The 27,836-nt window shown below is 38.6% G+C and overlaps 1 protein-coding gene across 1 annotated transcript in view; it reads left to right on the forward strand.

Moving 5' to 3' along the window:
- The window catches only part of tmem132e (transmembrane protein 132E), a 289,644-nt gene that overhangs the window by 165,490 nt on the left and 96,318 nt on the right, over positions 1 to 27,836 (forward strand). The gene's annotated exons all lie outside the window — the stretch shown is intronic.

The following is a 27,836-nucleotide window of genomic DNA, read 5'->3' on the forward strand; positions in this document are numbered from 1 at the left end:
GTTCTTTTAGCAGCAGGATATTATGCTAGCAGTGCTAACTCAGATTTAAAAAATATATATAAAAGCCATCATTGAGATATACAAGGCAATATAGTTAACAATCAAGTCTGTCAATCTAGTCTGTCATTTCATGGTTAATGTCCGTTCCAATGTTGTTCTTGTCTGTTCTTTTTTACAGATTAGATTGTTAACTATATGGCCTTATAAAGTTCAATGATGGCTTTTATTGTGATGAAGAAAATATGAGTGCTGCCAGCATAATATCCTGCTGCAAAAATAATGCTAATGAAGCCTTGTTTGGTCATCACTAAGATTTACCTTCTATTAGTAAATCCCTGAATGACATCCTTACTTTGGAAATTACTGCTGAAGAAGTTTTAAGTGTCATCTCTAGACTGAAAGCTAAGAAATCCCCAAGTAGATGGCTTTCAAACTGTGGTATAGGCTTTTTAAGGACAAAGAAATGCCTATATTGTTAGCCTTATTCAACTGGATCCTGAAAGAAAGTGAAGACCCTCCATCATGGAAGCATGCCATCATAACTGCATGAGGGGAACTTCATGAGGGGAAGAAAGTATTTATCAGATATTTCAGGCCGATTTCCCTTCTAAACAATTACTAAAATGTTTTACATTGGTTATCACAAGGAAACATGAAACGTTTATCCTAGATCTTATTGAGATGGATCAAATTGGGTTTATTAGAGGCCGCCAAACTCCAAATAACATCAGAAGATATATATATATATATATATTATCAATGAGATTGGGGAAAATGGTATAGAAGCTCTTAAGTCAGTATGGATACTCAAGAGGCTTTTAAGTGGCAATTGGACTTATTTACAGTGTATCACATATTAGAGAGAAAAAATGTGCATTCCAAAGTTTCTCCAACATTTATCAAGAACCAATAGCTATAATGAATGTGACTGGTCATCTGAAAAATAAAGTAACACTGTAACGTGACACATCACATCAGGAATGTTGTCGACTTTATTTACCTTGTATATTGAGCCCTTAGCCCCAGCAATAAGACATAACAAAAAATGGCAAGGAGTTACAGAGGATCAGAGCATAAATTCTAAGATTTAATTATGCCCCATCACAGGAAATAGTCTTAACTGGATTTCAGATACAGTTAAATATTTAAGGGTGAAATGTATGAACGACTAAACAACGCAATGCATTACAACAAATTTATTATCAGAAACAAAAGTCAATTATCAGAAACCTTCATAAAGATATTTTTTCCTCGATCAAAAAGGTGCTTGCCTGTTGGGTGTGGTCAGGAGTGTGCCAGAAGTTATGGCAATAGGCGATGTTGGCCGTCACTTCACAGAATTTACACATTTTAGAGGACCCTCCACATCTTGTTAATGTTAAGACGATTTATTGAAATTCTATAAATTTCTCCAAGGAGCTGATAGACATTTTTGTTATTTTGAAGCAAATATCCTGCAATTCTAAACATGTTCCCTTGAAGCTGTAAATATAGACTAATTGCTCACACATTCAATATTGTAGGAGTAACTTTCCTGTGTAATTATTGTTGCAAAACATGTTCTGACAATTGCCCATCAGCAAACTCACTGTTTTGGATATTCCGCTGATATCTATGTTCTATGATATCATTTGCTGGTCATTTTAAGGAATTTCTGAATAAAAGAAAAGTTTAGACACAAATTTTGATATGGAAAATGAGTCCTGTGCTTTAAATTAAATTAACCAATGATATATTGTATGGCAAGTCGGATTTCAAGCCATGTCTATAAGACTGGTAGGCATATGCTTACTCACTAACAGTACTGGAAACTACAACTTCCGATGATTAAGAATGACTTCTGCTTTATGGATATCCTGATTAAACCCATCAGGAATGGAGTTTGGCTGGAGTTTACAGAAAATGCCTCACTGATTTCGTGGTACCCTACAAAATATGTCAGTTAAAAGTCATTTTTCGACAAGCTACAGCATAATATCCTGTGTATTCTCATATGATGTAGCAATATCTGTTAAATTAATGAGCACCACTAACATCCTCTCTCCTCATGACTCGTTTTGATATGGGCACAACCCCCTCCCCCCCATCAGGTGGTTCTGAAATGTAATTTAAATAGAGTAGTGCCCCTTCTCTCCGTTTTCTCTAGTCTTCAAATTGTCATGTTCCATCAGGTAGCTGCAACTTCATCATTAACATGACAGCTTTATTGCTGCTATCTCTGCCATTACTCTCTCTGCCAATGTTCCTGCTGAAAGGGAATGATATTAAAGCCCTTCAATCCCTGTGATGCCATTACCTGCAAAGTGTTTATGCGGGAGCCTGAGTGTTAACAGTGGCATCTTCCCTATTTTAGATACTGTATAGGGGCAATAGAGGGCTAGAGGGCAGTGTATCTCTTCATGGGTGACTGTATTGTTTTGGGCTTCTCTAAATAGAAGATAATCTGCTGTGAAGGCCCGTGTGTTACATTATATAGAGTGGGTGTGGATTGGACTTTATAAGGATGTTTAGTCCACTGAACAAGACATCTGGAGCTTCCTAAAGCTCATGAAATCCCGTTCTGTGTATTTTTTTATTCTCCTTGCTCTGTCCCTTCTCTATCCATAGAAAACAAAGCTAAATCAATGTCAAAAGGATGGGGTAACTATTGCAGTTGTTTAAATAACAAATCAAAATGTAATTGCATAATATAACTATACTGTAAAACAAAACATAAACAAACAAATACATACACAATTAAACATCATTAAACATGATAATTAAAGTTTTACTAAAGATACAATCATGCATCATCATTCCACGCAGTGACCATTTAATCTCAATTATTTTAATATTTGCATCTACTGTAAATAGTCTTCAGATAGAGGTATACAGTGTTAATTTGAATGTAACATTTTTGCGCAGATTTTAGCTGTATCATAAGCTGCTGGTAAATTGTGTGTCTAGCGCTTGTGTTGTGTTTTGGCCTCTTGACAGAAAAATACAGTGGTGTTTTTGTCTTATAGAAAGTCTAAAGTCTAAATATACAAGCCAAGTCTAAATACACAGTCCATGACCCAAAATGGGGTCAGTGTGGACGGTCTGTTATTATTTACTTTGACTCTTATTATTACAACAAATAAGATATGGGACATAAATAGAATTGCAAATGCCAAAACCATATAGATATCAGTTTGAATCAAGTAAAAAAAAAATAATCACATGTTTGTTACAACAGGTGAAGACTGACAGTGAGATGTTTACTTACAGTCCGCTTTACAACATTTAAAAAATGATGGCTTGTGAGTAGGTGTTTTGTAACCGTCTGGATTTTTACCTCCTATGAAATGTGTGTATTTCAGTTGGCTAGTCCATTTTAATAAAATGCTAATTAGCTTAGAACACCATGATCATTATGAGATCTTGCAGACATTGATTTAGCTTTGATCTAACAACAACTATTTACCAGTGTGGGGAACAAACACTTGCAAATAATGTATCTACATTGCAAAGAATGTGATCTGCATGTGCAGAAGCTTCTGAAAGCTCTGAATCTTTTTTGTTTGGCGCACTAAAGATAAAAAATAAGGATCCACAGCTACAGCTTAGATTATAGAAAAATGCTTGATTAAATGCCTCCTGTCAAACAGATATGCCTGAAAAGTTATGCCAGTATGATGGCAATAACTAAAGTACCTAAATGAACCCTCTGAATGGACTTGGTCCTTTTCTTTGGGTTGCTGGTTGTTTTTGTGCTCCCTTGTCCCCTCACGTGCATGTGCGCGTGCCATATGATACACATTGGGGAAAACCTCCATTAGGACAGACCAGGAACACAGAGGTCCAATCTCGTATTGATTCCCGGGGTAGAATTGATAGCCAGCCCTACTACAATCTGAAACTCAATCCACTGGCTCCAGCCATTAGGGCCTCTTAATTCTTCTACTGTTAGATGGCCCCTCAGTTTGGCCCGCCTGCTTTCTCTGTGTGATTTAAAATATCTGCCCAGATGAAATGTCACTTTAAAAAATACATATTCTGGGAACTCATACCCAAACACAAACAAAGCCTATATTAGGGGAAAAATAAATAAACCCCACCTAAAACGTCTCCAACAGAACAGTATATACCTACACAATTATTTTAATATAATTATTATTTCCAGTAATCTTTGTTTCAAAGTCTATAGGTCTCTCCACAATGTCTGTTGAGCACTTTGCAAAGGGAGGATATCTAATTGAACCAAACGTCGTTGTTGATTTTGTGCTCTTTAATAAGAAAGCAGTTATTTTCTATTAACTTATGAGATGATAATCATGGACAATATATGTACACATGCAAATAAAACAAGGTTTATATATATTTCTGTTTTAAAATGATGAATCACAATTAATTTCACACATTTCTGTAGTAAGTGGTGATTCTTCTCTGTATTTGTACGTGTTAAAATGTGTCTCTAAATGAAAACATTTCTGTTTCAAAAACTGTGAATTATGTTAAAGACATAAAAAAAGACTAATCATGGAAATCTGTAATCTCATCACTGAATTAACATTTTTCCTTTTGATTTCCGTTCATCATGGTCCATCACTCTTTGTGGCACAGCAAGCTGCGTAATGTCTCTCTCTCATTATATATGTACTTTTCTCACATCAATGGCATTAGGCTTGAGTGCAAAGCACTATGTTAGGTGAAAACAAGATATGGGTAGAGCGATGGAAAAAGGTGAATGTAATAAATTAGAATTTGTCTATAAGATATCATGTGGAGAAGGCGAAGTGGTGAATATTTTCCAAAGGCACTGTATATACATTATTTCAAAGCTAAATTGCCAAAGTAACAATTAATCGTCATAAAGATTCACACTCCTGTGTGTGGACATTACCAGGGTCAAGACAACAGCACATGACACCAGCCCCCAGTCCATGTGTGTAATCATTCTAGGCTTCATAGAGGATTATACAGCTGGAGATTTAAATGCTTTCAACCACAGGCCATTTCTTTCAGAATCAAAGCAACATTGCCAGTATATTTCCAGTTAGACACAAGGAGCCAGGAGTACAAACAGTGGAATTGCTACTGGTGGAGTCCATGCCTCTTTCTCCAGAGAAGCTTTTGGGTACATGAAACACATGACAAACTTTCCAAATAAAATTACATTTCCAATTGAACAGGCAGATGACACTAATAGCACACTTGGCTTGGCAGCTCTTTAAGCACTTGCAAAGAAAGTGTTAGGTCCATAGAGAGACATAGCCAATCATGTCACTCTCTATAGACCAAACAGTGTCAATGGCGCCATGGGGTAAGGCTCTGATTGGATAACATTCCTGATGGGGAAGAGAAATGAACAAGGAAGAAGTATCCAAAGCTCAGAATAAAGGGGTGGATTTAGATGTTTGTTTTGGTTTAGTTGCTGTTTTTCTTTCCCTTAATCCTCAGCTCCATCCATTTGTGATGAACAAATGCAGATCTCGGTGCCTCTTAGGAGATTCTGTAAAGAATACAAAGTAGATCACGTTTTAACATACTATATTTTTAGTTTTTGTGTAAAAAAGGTTTTCAGTGCCACACCTTAGCTTATTGTTTCATGGTTAATTTGTATTCAGTTGCGTGTTTTGTTCACAATTGCATAACTGAATGATAGACTTGTTATTACCAAAGCGGTAAATCATATTTGCTGGCAGCATTATCGGTGTGTCAAGTAAATTCCTGTGACACCTTGGCATATTATGTTTGTGTCATCTTTGCTTAAGTTCCTCAAGTTAATTAAAAAGTAGGCTAATTTACCTCAAGCAATTCATCATCTACTGTACGATCATTTGAATGAAGTCACCACCAGTGTTGTATTGATTGGTAAGCATCCTGTATCGTGGGTCCTGAGAATAATGGGTGGGGCATTTGTTGGGATTCAATTCCAGTTATAAAAAGAACACATAAGGAATGTAGAATGTGTATAATTGCAGGATTCTTTTTTTTACAAGCGTACCCATAACATGTTGCTGCTACTAAAAAAAGCTTTGTTTTTAAATATTTTTATCAAGAGCAACTTCCATACATTTTGAGATTCATCCAACGAGCTCAGTAGTAGTAAGCACAACCTTCTTAATAAAGTAGCTGCAAGCTAAATTAATGCCGGATAGAAAAATAATGATAAATAATAAATGTAAAGATCGCATGCATTACTGCACAAAGGGTGGATGTTGATTTAAATACTCTTCGAAAAGGTAGACTTTCTGACAATGAGCAGGGACTCAGCTGTCCTAGTTTTAAGGGGAAACTGGTTCCAGCATTGATGAAAGGACAGACAAGAGTTTTGACTGGGCTAAGTGGGATGTGGGATCGGCAAGACACCTGAGGTGCCAGAAAGAAGAGCTTGGGTGGGGTTGTGGGGTTTGAGCTATGCCAGAAGGCTTTGCAGTGGATGTGGGCTTTCAGCAACACCACAATCACTCCATATTGCAGACATGATAAGTGATGAAAAGGAAACCCATGTGAACAAATCCAATCCAAAAGATCCATTCTGATTGCAACAAACGTTAAGTTATACTGTAAGACAACACAGAAAAAACATTCTCTTGTGCCCATAAAACCCTGTGCATCACTGCATCAACGTTTGTATGTTTAAGGATGGTAGCTGCAGCGTCATGTGCTTGTCAACATGGACTGGAGAGTTTGCAAAGAGCTAAATAAATATAACAACAAAGCCCAGGTAAGAATTTAAATAAAGCCCTACCTCTTCTTGGACATCAGCCAAATATTGTGTAAAATATATTGTAACTAGCAATGTGTCATAATTTATTTACCTCAGATGATGCCTTTTGATTTAAAACTCCATTGATTGAATAAAGGCTCCATTTTACAATGACTCAGTGTACTGTAACTGCCTAAAACAACAGCCAGACCTCACCTATTATGTCCAATCATTGTATGAATTACACAGGTTAGATTGTTTTAATGAGCGTGAAATATGGGAAAGTGTGTGCCATGTCCGTGGAGCCCTTTTCCTTTATATAAGTAGAGCCAATAGCAAAACACCCATTGACCCCCTTCAAGGTCACTGCCAGCCCGGCAATTATGATCGGTGCCATCTTTGCCCCACCCACCCCCCACCCCCCCTTAACCCCCCTTATTATGAATGCACTTGGATTTGATTTCCATACCCCAGAGCTTACAGGGTTTCCAAAAGCTCCGGCCAACAAAGCATCTCTACAGGTCCCGGAGTGCTCGAGTCAGCTCGTCTGAAATTGGACGCGCATGAGGGAGCAGCGAATGGAGCCTTCCAAGGCTTTAGTCAGGGCTGTTGAATTAAACATGATCGCGGACACTGTTCTTCAAAAACTGCAGCTGTATTAGAATATGAAAGGGTAACAAAATCTGCCATGTTTTTGGGGACATTTGTTTGGAGGAGTTATGAATGGCATTTTTCTTCTACATTATTTGGTGATTTCAGTTTTCCAGCTTTTGTGATATCTTTTTCGGAATTGAATGGCAACTGTCGAGAGAACGTAGAAGCCGTGTTTCAAAGTGAGATTGGTAGCATGGGGGATGGGGATTTGGCCACAGAAAAACAAATGGCTGCCATTAGGCCTATACACAGTTTGCTATTGATCTGAGATATTTTTTATTATTATTTATTTTCCAGTAGTTCTACTAATTTTGGCATGGATTATGCCGTGTTCTTACTATGTTGTACAAGTGACTCAGAAATGGTCATTGGAGCTACACTAAAAGAATGGACATGCCATGGAAACGTGTGGGGGATGAATTTATCATTTCCTGCCCACCAGCTAAATTAGCCTACATTAAGCCTATTGTTTTTATGTGTATTTCACACTATATTGAGGAAGGAATTAGACATTGATGCTTCTATCAATGTCCACCCAAATATACTGTGTTTTTTTAGCATGTACTTTGGTGTGATGAGTCATGTTCAGAAACACATTTTTTGGAAGTAATGCCAAAATGTTGTACTTTGGTCTCATCAGACCATAAAATATTTTCCCACATGGGTTTGGGAGATTTTATCTGTCGTCTTGCATAATTCATTTTGGCTTGGATGTTCTTTCTTGTGAGAAATGGCTTTTGTCTAGCCATCCTACCCCAGAGTTCAGACATGTGGTGAATATGTGCAATGGTTGTAATATGCAAGGAGTGCTCAGTTACTGACAGAAATGTCTGCAGCTTCCTAGGGTTGCCATTGGCCTCTTGGTAGCCTCCTTGATGAGCTTTCTCCCTCCCTGTCATACAGTTTGGGGGGACATCCTTTGCAATGTCCTGGTGGTGCCATCTTGTCTTCACTTTTTAATGATGGTCTTCACAGTGTCCTGCGATACACATAATACATGCATTTCATATCTCTCTCCGGATTTGTACATTTCAACAATAAAATCCCAAGGATGTTTAATTAGCTCCTTTCAGAACCATGGCTATCGCTGTAATACGCAACATATCTATCTCTGCAGTAAGCAACCAAGAAACTGTCATGTGAATCCTACAGGACCCGCGTATTTTTTAATGTTTTGTTAATTTGATTGATTTAGCTCTAAAAATAAATCACTTCAATGTTGTCAGTGACACGATCCAATTGAAGTTGAATGTGATGGACATGATTTGTCCTGATTTCAGTCTTTACATAATGTATATACTTTGGATATCCACCAAATATGAAATTGGTGGCCCCTGAATGGTCGTATATGCAGAATACATGAGGCAAACCAACTAATGGATCTTGCTGAACAGTACAAAAAGAATGAAAAGCAAACCAAATTGAAATGTGTTAAAACAATTAAAAATTGAAAAATTCCGATGTAGCCTGTACATGGGAAGACATGTCAAGTGATTAGCTGTCTGATACCTACTGTGCACATACTGTAGAAACTTAGAGCCTTTTAGTACAAGACCCTAAGCTTTCGATAAAGTCACAATCTGACGTAGGGTAGTTAACAGCTAGTTAGTGGGGTGTGAAAGTTCCTTGATAATGCTATAGCCTTTCTTCAGGAATTGTTTCTGAGCGATGTTCTGGATGTGTGGGAACAAGGACCTAGTAATGCATTGGATCGTTCTCACCACACACTGGAGGTCCTTGTCTCTTGTGTGCTGTAGTTCTCATACTGGACCGTCATTCAGGTTGTATTTGGAGAGGACTCATAGTGGCATGACACATTTGTTAAGCAGCCGGTCACTGCTAAATGAAAATAGAAGAAACACTGTAAAAATAAACTACTTAAAGGTGTCTGGATGTACCAATGGTAAAAAGATCTTACATGCAAAAAGGTGGGATTTGAACACGATGTGATCAAAAAGTGATACAGCAGCGGTAGATGATCACTCTGATGTGACAGTGCCAGCCCACACTTGTCAGTGATCATCATGAAGCTTCTACTTTCATCCCTCCCTTACTATCTCTGAAAAAAAACGTAGTTTTTATTTATTTATAAGGATATGAGTCTGTGGTGCACCTCTTCTCAACTGATCACGTGAGGGTGCAAATTGGCTAGTTTGCCTGTCTGTCTGCAGCTCAACAAGATGACAGTTCTCCTTTGAACAGATTATTGGGGCTCAGTTTAGATGTTAGGTCTGTGCGGTGAATGAAGAGGGAAGGTAGAGCAGCGGCAGCCATTGAGATGAAGTGTGGCAGTGGTGTGCTGGAGCTCCAATTATACCAGCATGTGCCGTAGTTGGCTCCTGGTGGCTTATTACATGTTGAGAGGGGTAGAGTTAAGAGGACATGCTGAGAGAGGCATGTCTCCTCCAAAGTAACAGTCAGCCTCTTCAACCCAGGTTTGTTGAAAGATCAATGCAGATAAAAGGGCGGCAGTCAACATTAACATTATTTGAAGGGGCTGGTCTTTGCTGAAGGTGATATATCAAAGCCTGAAGGAAATTAAAGGTTATATAACATGAAGGATGAAATTGGGATGTATATAGTTTTCTATCCTGGGATTGACCCCACACTATACAGTAGGTCATTTTGTTAACACTATACAGAATATTGTTTTCAAGGAGCTAGAGGTTGTTGTGAAATGTATTTTCATCTGATGACACACTAGGTTACAGGACATGGGCATTCATTTGGCACAGGCAATGTTATTGACACAATGTAATTGACACATACTTCATAAAAAGCAGCAAATTAATTCACCTGGTTTGGTACTGTGTGCAGAAAGCACACAAACCTAAGGGAATCTTTTTCCTCCAATCTGGATGGGAATGCTGAAGTGGGATTCGTTTCCCCTTTTTGATTACGCTGATTGAGGGACAGCTGGCTACTGAACTGCCTGGACTTTAGAATTGGGTGGAGGGCAGTGGTGGAAAGGGTCAATAGTCTCTGAGGACTGCTGCTTCTTTTCTTCCGTGGCTGCACATGCATAATCACATTTTTGTTGAGCCGTCTGCTCCCCTTGACCACCAGAGTGGTCATCAAGCAGGTGTTGTGGCCTGACATGTAGTGTAACCCCCGCACCTAATCAGCCTTTTGTGAGCAATTAGTAATATCCTGGTCACTCCACTCCCCGGGCCAGGGTTTCAGGGCCAGGGTTTCAGGCATGAGCAAGGACAATGCCCTGCAACTAACTATGCTGTCTAATTTCATTACCCTCACATGCTAGCAGATCTGGGAGGGAGGAGGAGAGTTGATTTTTATGGAGATAGAAGGGGCCGACAGCTGCAGTTTGAGAGCATAATGTGCAATAAAAAGTGAGAGCAGGGACAGCATTTGCCCAAAATAACACAATTAGGTGAGGGGGCTCAATTAGAATTACAGCGGGGGAGCACAGAGCAGGGTAACGTTTGCCACTCTTTTTGGAGGTTAATATGGTGGACGTGTGCCTGTAAATGGGTTCAGCTGCTTTTCCACGGGTTTGTCGATATCGCAGTTGACAAAATCCACCCTTCAGTACGCGAGACACATGTAGAGAGGGAGGGAGGGCACGAGGGATGGTGAGAAAGGAGTTTTCATTATTTTAACTCAAGCCCATCTTGTGTTTTGTGGCCTTATCACAGCGGCCAACAACTCCAATGCAATAAACTTCAGCAGGACCCATTTAAAGACAGTGTGAGCTCCAAAAGCTGCTTGTGTGGGCGGCTGCAGACACTTTCTTCCACTTTTGAAATGTGCTATTAGATCCGCCTTCGTTTTGGCTAGAATGTTTCTGGCAGGCTTGCTGAAGAACCACACCCATGGCTTTGTAGTCAGTTGATCTATTACACTCTTTCCCCTTTCTGAATATTAATGAGCTAGTACTAGGCTAATGTCGTTAGTGCCCTCCCCTGCTGTTTGCAGTCTGCACCCATATTTACAAAGTCTACGTAAATTGAATGCATGCACTCAAACAGGCTCATGCATTATTCATATCCAGGCACCATTTAATAATAACTTTGTAAATACTGTACTATGTGCTATCTGCCATCTCCCTTTGATGAAGTACGAATTGTTTTTTGATTTTGTTTTCTTTCTCCTCTCTTCCGGAACTTCCTCACATCACCATCCTGCTATGTAAACTACCTGATGCAGGTAAGACCCTATTCTTCATTTGGCCTTAATTTGGACTTTTGCCTTTTTCATTTGTGTGGCGTTTGTTTTATCCTTAAATCTACTAAAACAAGGACAATGATAAACCAATTGCTCATTAGTGCTCAAAACACTGTCTGAGTGGTTTGAAAATGCTTTACTGATCTAATGTGTTTGTGTGTTTATTTTTGTGGGGGGATCTCAGTGACCTCATGGTTGGTGTGGGTTTTCCTGTGTCACATGTTCCTGTGTGTATTTGTGTGCCCTCCCCACAGGCTGTGAATTGTGTAATCGCTAGGGGGGGCCAGGCAGTAACGTGATTACAGCGTTGTGATTGATTAGCGTTAGGCTGAAGCAGGTGTCAACCGAGGGTGGATTGAGGCGTGAATGATCGACGCCCTGATCGCATTCAGGTCCGTGGGTCCCAACCCTCCTTTGCGCGTTTTGAACTTTAAAAACGCCTGTCAAATAATAGACCCACTTCCCACAACTAATCCAAATGCACAAATGCATACACCGAGGACAATACCCCAACCACTAACTCTGCCAGAATCAGAGAATCACAAGACTCCAAAATAATCTCAAGATCCAAGCACTCGACTCAAGGCGAAATAAACAATAAAATGACGAAATGCAGGGCTGGTGTTATGAAATCAACAAAAGCTCTACTGTGATCTGTGTTATTCTCTTGTTTTCACTCTTTCCTATTCCTCTGTTAGTCCTTTGTTTTTTGATGTTCGATAACGGATCAACACAGACTCACAATCAATTCTCACGTTGACATACACAAAGTAATATAGCGTATTTTGTGAATTGTTGTGCGTTTTAGTAAGACCCGCTTTTTGTCTGAAATGTATACCACATTTTTGGTGCATTATTGGGCTTTTTCTTGACTTCATTGTTATGTCATTTATGAATAGGCTATGAATCTTCAGGCTGGGTGTTTTGTAAAAGCACTTTGTGACAACTGCTGATGTAGAAAGGGCTTTATAAATACATTTGATTGATTGATTTGATTGATTGACTGATTTAATCTTCTGTGGTGTATTTATTGTGGTGTATTCTACTTGAAGACTGCTACATCAGGCATGGTCCCTGCATTGTGTTAGGGGTATACCAGAGCTTTATTAACTGAGTACAAATTTTTACACTACAGTATTTTTATATAGATAACTGAGACTTGGTGCCAGATTTACATGTTTTTATAGTGTAAAAGTGTGAAATAGACCATTGTCGCATGGCACCTTTAAAGGTAACGCCGGACACTGTTCTGATCGATATTCCCTGTGACTACTGGGGTCTAAATGGTTCTTTTATAGAATGTGTTTCTTAAAAATACCTTGGGATTTGATTAGATGAAAATCTGTCGTTTAAAACACGTTAGTGAGATGGTGAAAAACTAAAGATTAAAATTGGTTTCTTTTAAAGGAATAAATCATGTCTGTCACATTAGCATGGAAAAGATTTTGTTCAAACAAGTTTTATGTCGCTGAGGGAATACATTTTCTTTGAGCATATATCTTATTTCTGAAGGGAGAGTATCTCCTGAAAAATAGTAGGTTCATTTATTATCTTCTTATCACCATAATGAATTGAAAGCTGAGGAAACTCCTGTTCCTATTGCATTCATTGTATCACCTTGTTGAGATCAGGGAAAACCATCAAAAGTACTATATCAGCTTTTCTAATTCAAAATTCATACTTTTCTAGGTATATAAAGTTTGTGGACATTTAGTTTTTATTGATGGAACTAACATTTATTAATTTCACAAAATGGAAGACATTCCAGTAGGACAAACTCAAAATATGTGTAATTGGTTGGCGCCTGGTGTTCATCACCGGGAATTTGCAGTAAGTTGAAAAATACGTAATAGAAACCTGTCAGTCAATGATTGGAGCAGGCGGTTGACTGACAGCCAGCAGGCGGTTGACTGATCTCTTTAAGGTTGTCACATCTAATCACATCAAACTATTTTATAAATAAATCTATTTTCTTTGCTTTCCACCCAGTTATGTTTTTTCATCTAAATAACCTACGTTTTAGTACTCCATTAACCTCCACTGTAACCATAACGAATGGCAGGAACCATGTCTGATGTAGCAGCTTTCAAGTAAATATACCAATAAGTAAAGTAAACTCTATAAAAAGTAAGTCTCACAGAAATGCTTAAACATGCACAAAATATGTAGTGTAAATATGAAAATGTTTGCACAAATCTGGTATCACAAAAGCACAACAAACATTTCACAACGTAGAGTGGCTCTCAAAAGTATTCACCTTCATGGGACTTGGCACATTTTATGGTGTTACAACATAAATCAAAATACATTTCACTAGAACAAAAGAAAGTCCATAGTTTCAAAGTGAAAAATGAATTAACTCTGAATGAATTACAAATAAAAAACTGAAAACAATTGGTTACATAAGTATTACCCTTTAGATACCACATTAATGTAGTTAGTGTTTCACATACACTAAACAAAATTATAAAAGCAACAGTTTTGTTTTTGCCCGCATTTATCATGAGCTGAACTCAAAGTTCTAAGACTTTCTCTATGTACATAAAAGGCCTATTTCTCTCAAAAATAGGCCCCATGTTGCAAGGATCTGTATACAATTCCTGGAAGCTGAAAACATCCCAGTTCTTGCATGGCCAGCATACTCACCGGACATGTCACCCATTGAGCATGTTTGGGATGCTCTGGATCGGCATATACAACAGCGTGTTCCAGGTCCTGCCAATATCCAGCAACTTCACACAGCCATTGAAGAGGAGTGGACCAACATTCCACAGGCCACAATCAACAACCTGAAAGTGTTGCGTTTATAATTTTGTTCAGTGTAATTTCAGGTTAAATCCACCTGTCTCTGGGAGGTCCCGCAGTTGGTTAGTACTAATCCTAACAAAAACTACATAATGAAGAAACCCAAGCTATTATAAGGATCCAAAAGCTAGACTAAGATTCAAATTATACAATATCCATTGTGTTGAATAATACAAAATCCATAACACTTTTTTTGTCTGTTTATGTACGAATTGATTGTGAGATTGTATTGAATATATTCAACACAGTGTAACCCTAGAACATTTCTGATCCACGCAAACCTCACAAACATCGGAACACACTGTGGCTTCTTTTGGAGAGGCATTACAGTGTTTTCAAGGAGCTAATGGTGTCAGACAAGCTTGTTTGCCGCTGCTTAAGCATGTCAAGCCACAGCCTCTCTGCACCAAAACTGGAAGTTTTACTTGTCTGTCTGACGCCGACTGCCAGGGCCTGTCTGTCAGAGGCGAGAAAGTGAAGAGAAGAGACAAAGAATAGACAAAAGAATCAGTGAGTGGTGGAATCCTTACAATGCAATGTGCCATTCTAGCCTTTGCAATTTTCATATTCTTTACTGCCAACGAGAGTAAGTGAGAGTGGGGAGCGGGAGAAGGGAGACAGAGGTATGGAAGAAGATCTAGTCACAGACACAGGGTGGGGAAGATTCTGTGCTAAACCAACTTACGTATCATCTGATGTTTTGCCCGATACATTAGAATACTCCATCCAAACCTTATTGTCTACACAACACCTGTGTAGGTATTCCATGGCAAAACAACAGTTTATCTGTTTGTTGCATTATTCGATGGATTACATTATTCAGACTCACTGTGTGAAAAATGCTATTCCCCAAGGATGCCTATAAAATCATGAAATACACAATATGTATAACTACAGGCGCCTTACGCCAAAGGATGACAGAGAGAGACAGATAACTCCACAGGTAATAACCACACGTGCATCCACCAATCCTCAGTTGAAATAATGATATGAACAAGGGAGGAGGGTAATTTAGCAGTGATATGAGGGTTTCTGGATGCTTGTAGGCAGACAATACTGGGCTATATTAGGAATGCCTCCCCCTATCTTGGCCTTTTTTTCCTCAAGATAGATCATAAGGCCTTCATTAATGTCCTGCCACTCACTGAAGACAGTTGGAGCTGTTGATACTTTAGTACCAGACACCCAATCTCCCTATTCTTCCCTCTGCTTCTTTCCCTATTGCTGTCTCTATCTCTCTTTGTCACTCTCTCTCACTCCCTTTATCGTTCTCCGTTGTCTTCCTCTCCTGTCCCACACACTCCTCATCCCTCCATCCTCTACACTCCTCCATCTCCACCCGTTAATGCGATGTCCTTGGGCTTTTTTGGAGATATTAGTCATTTATCAGTCGAAGCGTTCTCCGTTTATTACAATCTTGACAGTGAGGACCAAGGTGTGTGAGGAGCGACGGCACATGTGCTGCACTCCAATCAGCCTGCCATGTCCTTGGGAGAGAGAGACAGGCCAAGAGAGTGTGGCAATGGAGGTGGAGAGAGAGGGACTGACACAGTGGGAGAGGGGGAGGGTGAAAATGAGGGAGGGAAGAAAGCTGGGTGAGACAATGAGAGATAGGAAGAGAGGCAGAAGAGGCACTGAGAAAGATGAGAGAAGGGTGAGAGAGAGACGAAGGGACAGATTCAGACAGATTCAGAAGGGATAGCACAGTGTTATATGTAAGAGGTAAGGCAAACATGGTACTGTATATTGCTCCTATTGAGTGTTGATTCCACGTCTCCATGCAGAATGCTGGTGTAAAATATTGTCCATTTTAATTTGTCCTTTTTGAGTAGTATACATTATATTGTTTAATAGTGTTCCTACCTATGGGTATGGATCACTATTCTCAGCTTAAGCTTCTTTAACAAGTTCTCAACATGATTTGTAAAGGTCAGCTTGTCATCCACTCAAACTCCCAGATATTTCTAAGTTGTGTGTCCATGTAGCTTAGTTAGTAGAGCTTGGTGATTGCAACGCCAGAGTTTGTAGATTCGATTCCCACAGGGGACCAGGTCAGGAATGCACTGTATGCCCTCACTGCAAGTTGCTCTGATTAAAGGCGGCAGCTGAATAACTAAAATGTAAATGGTCCTCTATGGAATGTGCTTCCTAGGTGGCAGGGATGTGCTTATCAAACTGTTTAGCATTTAAGAATACCATGCAGCTAGTTCAGGAGTTCACAACATGCTTCAAATCATGCAGATTATGTTGAATGATGTTAAAATCAGTTTGAACCTTTATAAAAGCCAGGGTCAAGCTACTGCCTCTTGAGTACATAATGGCATAATCTGCATGAAAGTGTATATACAGTATCAGTTTATGTCAATGTCTTCCAATGTTGTTGGATAAACCACAAGGAACTCAATGTTGAACCTTGAGGCACACAGGAATGCAGCATTTTGTATTCCTCAGTTAAGCAAGTTGTTCACAAATCATTTAAGAACATGAAATACCTCCTAACCCAATGTTTCACTTTTTGCACCAAGACAGTATTGTCAAAGTATTTAATGCCTTTTACGAGTCATGGAACACCGATGGATGGAACATGGAACACAAGGCAGTTTCTGATCCAGAGCACAGTGGATATCACTCAAATCCTTCAAGGTTGCTTTTAATGTGAGGTGCCTTGACATGAAATGTATTCCATAGACTTCAAGATGTTTGTTGACTAGGGACTTTTGCTAAACTGGAAAATGTAAATAGGGGTCAGTAGTTATTTAATAGAGTAGGATCCCACTTTTATTAAGCTGGATGTCAAATGCCTTCCACAACCTGGGGCAAGTCATGCTGCATTGGAAATCTGCTGCCACAATTCCACTAAAGGAGGCAACAATCTAGACCCTAACTGTTATATGGATATTTAAGGTTTTGATTGTCTGGACAACAAACTGTGAACCCGACATTTTAAGTACTGCAGTGTTCTCTGTACAGTGCAGTCAAGTTTCAGAGTTGGCAATGGCTGTACCTCAGCAACACTGAAGGTTCTAAACAACATCCTATCTGCTTTAGATAATTAGCAGGATTGTGCTGCTGTTTTTATTGATTCGGCTCAAGCCTTTGATTTTGTTTACCATCTCATCTTAACAAAAAAATGTAGTTCCTCTCTTTACAATCTACATTGGAAATAGGCTTAACAATGCATTTACAACTTTAGATTGTAGCAGTAACTATATAACAACTAGCTAGCTAAAACGTTTGGTTTGTAAGTCCTATTTTTATAGACAATCCTGTCTTTTATGTTATATGTTATAACTATAACTGAGCAAATAAACCTTTTCATATACTCTGCTAGGCTAGTTTCACAAGAAATACTGCACTTCCTAATTTTTGGTTTAGGCTTATGAAGTTAAGGATATCTTATTGAGATACATAGGTTGCTTGCTATTTAGATTGAGAACTTAAATTACCTGTCTAGGACAAATGTGCTCAACAGCTGGCGTTTCAGGTTCTTATTAGGCAGTGTACTCCTCCATTAATTGAAAGCAATGCCTATATTTATTTCAGTTGTCTCCAGAGCTTTCTCCTAGTGACTGACAATGCTACAACAACCAGACCAAAATAAACAAAATTTTCTGGTAGAAGCCAAATCTACTAGCATGAATACAATGACAACAATAAAAACTATACAAACTATAATGTGAGGCACTCCATTTCTAATCATTATATATTTTTGGTACTATTATCAATAGTATGATGCTGTGTTTAAAAACTCTTAGAATAAGACTCCAAACAGATCATCCTCGTAAATCATTATATCTTGCATTCAAAACAACAGATTTTGCTTTCACTTGGTTTGTAAAAATCTTTCACCACAAGATCAATGGTTCAACCACTATGTTTTTGGTGAAATACAACAAGTACATTTGTTATGTCGTCAAAACATAACATAGTGCAATTCTTTCAGTTAAGTCACTGTAACAATCAGTTTTATTATTTGTTTTCACAAGTAATAGGGCGGGATAAAAGCATATTTAGCTGAAGCTGAAAAGAAAAATAGGAAAATTACACTATCCTGTATATACTGTACCTGGACTCTGAGTGAACACTATGCTGACTACCCTACAATACAGCATTAATAGCATACTTCATGAATATTTGAACTCCACCTATTCTTACATTTAAAAAAGATGATATATTCTCTTCAATCAGAACCTACCTAAACTTGCTTGGCCTCCGAACATTCTCACCCTGAATAGGTCAGAGTATGTTAACACCTGCAAGTACATTGGTATGTGTCTGGACTACTCACTCTCAATCCATGCCCATATTACACACTTTCAGTCTAAACTTAAATCCAGATTTGGTCTATGCAATAAGGCATCATTCACCCACACTGTATAGCCTTGTGACAATTACCATCCTGCCAGTCCTTGACAGGTAACAGTTTAGGCTTGCTCTTAAAGGAAATGTAAGTTACCACACAACCATCTGCCCTGTGACAAATACAAACTAACAGTGCTGATCAATGCACTTGTTTAATAACAGATCTGTTTGCATGTTTCCCTTGTATTTTGTGTTTACATTTGCATTTTTACATTGTTTATGTGGTACTGTGTGTTGTCCTGTCCTTGTAATTCTGTGCCTTTGGACAGGTTGTCATTGAAAATTGCTTCTAAATTGAATCACCTGGTTAAATAACCATTAAATAAAGAAAATATATACATATACATGCCTTGAACTTCACTCCCACACAAGGATGTCAGTACACTGACATATCACTGCGCTGTGGGATGATGAATATAGTACATGTTGTTTCTCTTTGGGCAGTAATTAGCATTAGCATTTTTTGGGAGCATCAACTCCCCCGACTTTCTCCTTAGATTACCCATATGGTTATGCAAGCTAACTCCTCTCTCTGGCATGCGAAAATACTCCTACATACATTTATAGTTTATACTACAACTATGTTCCATGCTTTTTAACTCCAGATCAAATTAATGATCCTGCCCTGTTACAGCAGTTTATATGAACTGAATATTAATTATCACAATGCATGACTGATTCTGCCATATCCAAAAGGATTGACACCAAAAAAAAATTGAAATCCTTAGACAGGCCACCTATATGTCCACTCAGTGTAAAATATTTCAAAAATGTTGTTAGCTTTTTTTTGGGGGGGTGGTGTTGAGGTCTTAATAGTGTCTTAACATCATTCCCTAATAATAACCTACGTTTTCCCCCTCAATTTACCATTCTCTAAAACTGTTCATGCATTGCCTAGACTTCTCATAGAAGCCACTAGCTACTAACTAACTCATTAAGGCAATATGAATTCCATGTACAGTATATTACAGAATATGACAGTGTGTATGTTTCTGGAATTTGGGCCTGACAATACAATTTATCTCACAACTTTAAAGAAACTAGATGAATGTAATGTTAAAGATACATTAACAGAAAAATGGCTTAGCTAATAGTAAAATTAAATCTCTAAAGTATTACTTTGAAATGTACTTATGGTTGTCCTCGTGATGATTTTCATATCAAAAGTAAAATTTTAAATAATTTCAAATTCCTCATAATGAATAACAAATTAATAAAATGAATAGATAAATATATAATTTGTGTATGTATTTATTAATTGCGTAGCAAAGTGCACACTGCCACAGTCAGACATAATTTGCAAGGAATTTTCTTTATGTAAGATCACCAAACCAGAAGCAGTCAGAATGATCATGATAGTTCTCCCTGTTTGTGTGTGAACTGAACCCTAGTGGCTAGCTTTCTCACTCATTTGATTAGAAGTAAGCTTGATGAAAGAAATATATCTTTCCATCCTCCCCAGATATTTGGTATTTTTTTGTGGCAAATTGTGTCTGAATAAATTACCAACATGACTGATCATTGTAACTTTACTTTTCCAATGTGTTCACTGGTAAAATGGCAGATATATTGGGACACTCAGTGTTCCACCTAGACCCAATATTACTCACCTAGCATCAAGCATGTGAAACATTTCCAGACTCATTAATAATACGGGGGGATTTCAACAGCCAAAAAAAAAAGTATGTATTTTTATCCGCAGGATGTTATATTTGTGACAAGAGTAAAACAATTGATCTTTGCCTCTGCAATATTAACAATGAACTATCAGAAGACTCGGCTCAGCACCACAGATCAGGATTTTTTCCACCTCATTCCATCATACTGACCTTAAATACAGATAGGGAGTGGTCTATAAATCAATCAAACAGTGAAATGACACCTCCAGTACAGAGCTGCTAAATTGTCGACAGTACTGTATTCTCACAAAATGCCACACTGCATGTGATGGTAGAGGCTGTATCTGAGCACATAAATTTTTGTGAGGATACACTGGTCCATTTAAAGAGAGTAATAGTGTTTTCAAAATAATAAGCCCTGGACTTGATTGCATTGCTAAATCAGAGGAACAAATATTATTTATTTTCACTAGTAGGTTGGAATAGTTAAATAGTTTCCAGTGTTCTTTCTCCCTGGCAGAGCTAGTCACAGAGAGGAATGAAAAATGACAACATGAAGAAAAATAACTCTGAGATTAATCCCAGAAACTTGATGTCTTTGTAATAGTATGAAAGAGTTCTTCTGAAATTTGTTTAATTTAGTTTAAGCTTAAAAAAATTACAGGCAACAAAAAGATAGAAAGAGTGCTCCAGAATGGAAACATTGGATGTGTTTGGAAAGGGCCTAAAAACCCCTGTTTGCCCAACCAACTTCAATGGGCCCACAGTCCGATCAGTAGAACAGTGAGTTTGCAGTCTGAAGTTATTCTTCATTTGATTGTCTAAGCTTTAGTACTTCTCATAAACTGTTATGTGAACATATACAGCTAAAGCAAAAATGTAGAAACCACTGCACCTTTTTCATTCCTTTCCAGAAAAGGAATGTTGAAAAGGGATGTTTTGAGTGAGGAACAGAAGCGTTAAATTTGCAGTGGTCTCTTAAATTTAACTTTTCTGTTCCTCACTCAATACCTTCCTTTTCAACTTTTTTGGAAAGGAAAGAAAACGGTGCAGTGGTCTCTTAATTCTTTCCAGAGCTGTATTTTTAGAAGTGTTATTAATGTGAATATGAATATCAGTCACCAAAGCCACTGGCCGAGATAACATCAGCAACCATGTTCTGAAATCCAGTCACAAGGAATTATCAGGTGTGATCAGTGAGCAGTATGCTAACTTTGAGAGCACAGTACCAGTTCTGTAAAAATCCATTAAAAACAAAATTCCTGAGTCTAATTTATCAATTTAACCATGTATGTATGTTTTTTTATGCACCATGGCAGTGAAGACCAATATCACTAAAGCCTGATTAAAAAATGTTTTTACTATAGCTGCTAACACAGTTTCTACAACAACAACAACATAAATTGGTAAATATAGAAAAATATACAATTTTGGCCATTCTAAAACAGTAGGATGACCAGATTCAATAGGGTTGTTTCCATGGATGGTTGTTACAGTGAGGTATGATTTTGCGCGCACAGTGCTTGGGCTTGGCAGCTTGTGAGAACTAAAATGTGATTGGATCATAGTCTTTAAAAAAAAAGGAACTTTAAGACAGTGGTGGCAAATCATGACAACCTGTCACATTCGAGTAGGCACTAGGTCGGACCAATCAAAAAACAGGACCAAGTGAAAATATGGGACAAATCATGATTTTTTCTAAATAAGTCGGGGCAACTGAAAACGGACTGAAATAAGGGACTGTCCTGGGAAAAACGGGATGTCTTGTCACCCTATAAAACAGTCTCATGTTAGCTTACTAGAAATGGCTAATTAAGGGTTTAGGCCGTATTTGATTTATCAGGCATGCTCTACTCCAATCACTCATTAAGGGAGCACAAATTACCAGCTTTGTGGAAATCATCAATCGTATACCCAGTGCCAAAGAAGAGCCATCCTGCTGTCGTTAATTACTGCTGTCCTGTCATAATGAAAGGTTTTGAATACTTGGTACTCTCTCCCTGACAAAACATGTTATGAGATATTGTAGACCCCTTCAATTTGCCTGTCTTATTGTAGTCCCCTTCAGTCTGGCTCAATCCTATCTTGAGAAGCAAAAGTCCTCTGCCCATATGTTTTATTTGTGGATATTTCCAGAACTTTTAACAACTGCACCTAACGGGTCAGAAGTCTTTGACTATGAATCTTAATCCAAGCACCATGGTGTTGTTGTGGATACGAGCTTTGACTGGATCTCATTCTTGTGTTCGGAGGAGTGGTGTGACATGAGAGAACTTGGACAAGTTTAACACTCAGCATCACTGCATTGCATGACATGAGGAAAAGAAAGGTAAGTTGAGTGTCATCTGCATACCAGTGAAAGGAGAGACCATGTAGGAATATGACCGAGCCAAGTGGCGTGGTGTATAGAGCTAAGAGGAGAGTTTCTAGAATTGACCCTTGGGGGACACCAGTAATGAGGACTTGTGGAAGAGACAACGATCCTCTCCATGTCTCCTGGTAGGAATGGCCTGCCAGGGAGGCTGCAGAGCTTGACACATCTAGCCCTGAGAGGCTGGAAAGGAAGACCTGATAGTTCACTGAGTTGAAGGCAGTAAATAGATGAGAACAAAGGATCGAGATTTTGCCTGAGTAGTGTGAAGAGCTTGTTTGAGTTGATGAGGAATGGGAGAAGGTATCTAATGATGCTCTGGGGGAGGGGATATGGTTGAGGTGAGAGTTTGCTGAGCGATCACCATTTGTGGGATTTCATCAGTAAGAGTGGAGATAAAGCCAGTAATCAATAACGACAAGCTTGGCGTGAGGGACTAGTGGACCCAATAGCCTGAGTAAAAACAGTGTGGGTGTCATCAACAAAGTCATCCGCAATGAGTGAAGACAGAGTGGTAGGAGTTAGGAGATGGCGAAGGTGGAAAATACTTTCCTGGGGAGAATTTGGAGTGGTGAAAAGGGGTTTAACATTAGATGAATAATTCAAAAAGGCATTGAGGGGTCAGAGAAAGGATGAAAGGTCATCAGGAAGATTGGTTTTCCTCCATTTTTGTTCTGCTGCCCGTAGTAGACCAGTGGCTTTCTGACTGTGGGAAAACCCCTAGATGAATAGAGTGTTTTTGGGGAAACCCATAAAGTTTGCCCATCTGTCCAGAAAGTCAACAATATATGTATGTTGCTGTTTAATTATTTACCATGTACAAATCTATATTTTGTCTAACCTAAGATATTGGAAGTGTAAGTAAAGGGAGTGTTTGTTTGTTTTTTCCTGGAAAGTACAGGGAGTGTACTTTACTGATAATGTTGGATATCTATGGGAAAAAATAACCATTTTAAATTAAAGCAGATAGCTCTCCCCCAGGTAAAAAAAGAAATATATTTTTACCTGGCCCTTCCCAGGCACTTGAATAAAAATATATAAAAATATGTAGCCCATTTGGATTATTGTTTAATCCAAATGTTGTTAGAAAATGGATTAATTTGTTTCTGATGAATATCAGTGTTGCAATAGTGATAATAAATTGTGTGTATTCCAAAATGTCAGATTTTTGAGTTTCTATTTTCCAAGCATTCTTCCCATTGTGAAGAAGTGGATGGCTAGGATATGGTTCCTTTGAGCACATGCATTCTTCTTTTGAGGCCAGACCCAAACAAACCTGTTCATGATCACATTGTTTTTGTCGTTTCCAATGAAAGATTTGGCACATACTGTGTTTCATGAAGATACTTTTATGTGTACATGCCATCTAAATGCTATCCACTACCTTTTTATGGACAGTGGGATCTTTTAAACCTTGTTGATCAGTATGGCAATATCTCATATGGAAGAGCCAGCTGATTAATGCCCAATTTTGGGGGAGTTTGAGGTGTATTATCAGCAAAACAATACACACAACAGGGTAAAATCAACATAAGAATGTTTATTTGCCATCAAGATGGTTCCTAAAAACTTTGCTGACCGACTGACCGACCGGTCATAGATGCTATTTGTGGTGGAGGTAAACTTAATAAATGTTAGTCAGTTAAACACAATGCTTAATGGTGTCTAGCGAAATATTCAAACTTTGCGTGATGTTAATGGTTTTTACGTCCTTTTAATTTATAATTTTTTACAATACAATACCATAAAATAGCCAAGTTGGTACATAAGCACTGAGTGTAACATGTTGCGATGTTGTGAATGTTGCAATGCTAATCAATTGGGTGCATGTGACACTTGTAGGATTGTATGAAAGTCACTTTTCTATTAATGGATTTTACATGCAGAGTACCTCGCTATAACATAGAGAAAACTGGAAGCCATGGAAAGCAACAATACAGAGGCTACAGATATATTTAAAACAGTGGAATGTTAGTACTGTTTCTATTTTTAAATAAGGTATTTCTATATGAGCAAATATAATAATGCATATTATTTTTGTGTATACTATATAATTCAGTATTCAAATATCGATTTATTTATCCTATGGCCACACCTGGCATGGCTGTGATCCATTTGGTACAGCAACTCAGTTTAAACAGAACCTACATTGAACTTCCATGTAAAGATGTAATCCTGTTGTACAAAGGAGACTTATTTTCAGGAGGGGTCAAAAGCCAACCCATATAACAAATTACCTAACCCATATGACGGGTTACATAATCCTGTCACTATTTTAAACTGATAACCCTGAGAGTCAAAGTTGTTTACCTTTTCATGCCCCATTGAATTGATTTTACAGTCATGATTCATGGAAGTGATATCAGCCAAGACAGTGGCGTGCTTTGTCGGCTCATTGTGCCAGAGATCATGTCACCTCCATCCATGCGTTTTGTCAGGTCACAGGGACACATACATCAGTTAGGGAGGTTGAGGTGAATGGTGTCGCTTATCAAGGCTAACTAACAATACAAGGTCTCATTATTAATGTATACGTATTGTGTTTTTAAGAGCACATGCATGATGTGAGTCTGTATGTCAAATTATTTGGTATGTGTAACATGGATGGTATTACTTACAATTAGGGTTTAATGTAAAAATACTAGGTTTAGGTTTAGGCACTATGGGTTCAGTGTACACAAGAATGTTAGGTTATTCTACATTAAATTTATCTGGTGTGTGTTGGGACATACATTGGAGCAGTTGTTCAGACATGTTGGGCTCATGTAGGTGGCCACCAGTGAGCAGTCCCTGAGTAGCGAAAGGGTAGTTCTGGTTTCTGGAGGGTAGGGTATAGGTTATGGTTTGGAGCGGGGTTGCTTTGGGAAGGCTGAGTGTTTCTGGGTAGGTGGGTTAGGGTAAAGGTAAGGTCTGGTTTAGGATCATGTTTAGGGAACATAGATTTTAGTATTCCACCATGGTTTATGTTATTGTTGTTCCACTATGTGTTTGTTCCACTGTGCACTTGCGTGCGTGTGATGGGAACATCTTTGACAACATCTCCTGTTGTGTGGTTGAGTATCTGTGGTGTTGGTGTCTATGATGCTCAGTGGCGTCCCCTGGTGACCACACAGACAGCAGCTTTGTCAGTGCTGGTGACGAGGCTGTCACTACTACTGACTGATGACAGACATGCAGGTCCTTCTTGTCAGACACCATCTGGGATGGGGGGAGCAGTCACAGAGAAAAGGAGCATATGGAGGCAGGCAGGGAGTGAGAGAAGGGAGGGAGGGATGGAGGGAGAGGGGGAATAAGAGAGAGGGAGGGGTTTTCAGTGTTGTCGCATCATGAGGCAGTGAGCAAGTGACTCAATGGCGTCTTTTGGAACTAGACACAGGCAGCCAACATGCACACAAAGGCACAGACAAATCGAATATTTGAGCTATGTATGCATCTCTTGGAGAATACAGAGGATGTTTTCTTAGCTGGCCTCGTACCATGTAAGCTCCTATGTTGTATTAATCATTAGGGATGTACTGTGACATAACATTTGAGTCCTTTGGCTGTTCAGATGACTCTGCTGTGACATTGTGTTTGTGGCACAAGGCTGTGTCTGTGAGTAACCTGGACAAAAGCTCTGATTACAGTGAAACTAAATGATCCAACCACACAAATGTGGTTTTAGTGATTGCGAAGTGTGCTTTTCTGCAAGGATATTCCCTTTTTACTGTTCGTACAGGTTTCTTTCAGGTGATGTTTGTTTTTTTGTTTTTCTTTCTCAAAGCTAGCCTTGGTTAGTTTCGTAAGAGATGTACAGATGAGCATGAAAGCGTTTTTGTAGTAGAAGACGATATTTAGCACATACTTCAATCAAATGGCTTTATTTATGTGGTTGCTCAGTATAAAAACAGCTGTGTTTGCACATCAGACCTTTTGTGGAAATAGGTTGTGCTATAAAGTAAGTAGTGAAGAGTATGGGCGAAAAAAGGGAGACCGAAGTGATCTTGTTGATATTTCACCAAATCAATTTATATGATAAATCCAATTTCTCACCATAAAATATGTTGCTGTGTTTAATGGCAATGTCTCAGATCAAGATCTCAGACTGATGGGTGAGGATCATCATTTTTGCATTCTGCTCCGAGAGCATTTGCCCTCTGCTCTCTATTGTTCTTCTTTGCCTCCTCCCACTTTCAGTGGGTTTGCTATGGGGGGTACATCCCTGGGAGACCCAGCTCTCGCAGTTGCTTTTATTACCAGTGGAGTAATCAAACATGCATCTCTACCTGGCGCCATGCAGCCCAGCAATGAGACAACACTGCAGCCCTTGCCGCGCACATCACATCACTATGATCTCTTCCCCCGTGAATGTTCCTCAAAAAAGAGGGGAACAGCTGGGAACAACAACAGCAAGGGCAGATTAAAACAGGGCCATGGGGACCCAATCTCATTTTGGACAACTCATTTCGTTTGGATTCAGAAGGGGTCAATTTAATTCCACATTCTAGCACTAGTGCTAAAATAATGGATGGGCTTCTTTACAGATGACTTTGGTTTTCATGCATTGAGACTCACAACTTTAGACATGTTTTCATGCTTAGGTATGATGAATAATTAAATGTATTTATTCTGGCAGATTATTTTTTTTTATCTCAGTTGTGCATTATATTATGTGGGGGCACCTCATCCATCGCTATCATAGCAAGGAGAGTGAAGTAGGCCTACAAGCATCTGTTTGAATTATTGCCCACTCAACGTAATCTAGTGTATAATCTAATGATACTCTGTGTTTGCTTTTGGTTTGGTTTTCCACTTCATTATCATTCAGAATGAAATGGAAGTCCATTACAAAATGGGTCAAGTTAACAGAATTGACTTTGGAACATTCGCTGAGATGTTGCTCAATGTTTTATTCTAGTACTTTCTTTTCACTGTATTACAATCTAAATAGTTAAATTGTATTCATTTAACAAGTGGTTTACAGCATTAGCATTATAGTGTCAATTGTTTCTCTGACCATTTTCCTGGTATCTCAAATCAAAACAGACGGTATAGGTAAATTGACAGCCCTATAATGCAATATCACAAGACTTGGCTTTTCACATGAGGATTTGGCTATGAATACTTGTGTTACTGATTATACCTACTTGTGATGAAGACAATATTTGTCAAAGGAATAGTGAGGACT

Source organism: Esox lucius, chromosome 7 (genome assembly GCF_011004845.1).
Source record: "Esox lucius isolate fEsoLuc1 chromosome 7, fEsoLuc1.pri, whole genome shotgun sequence".
In the NCBI taxonomy this organism is placed as follows: Eukaryota; Metazoa; Chordata; class Actinopteri; order Esociformes; family Esocidae; genus Esox; species Esox lucius.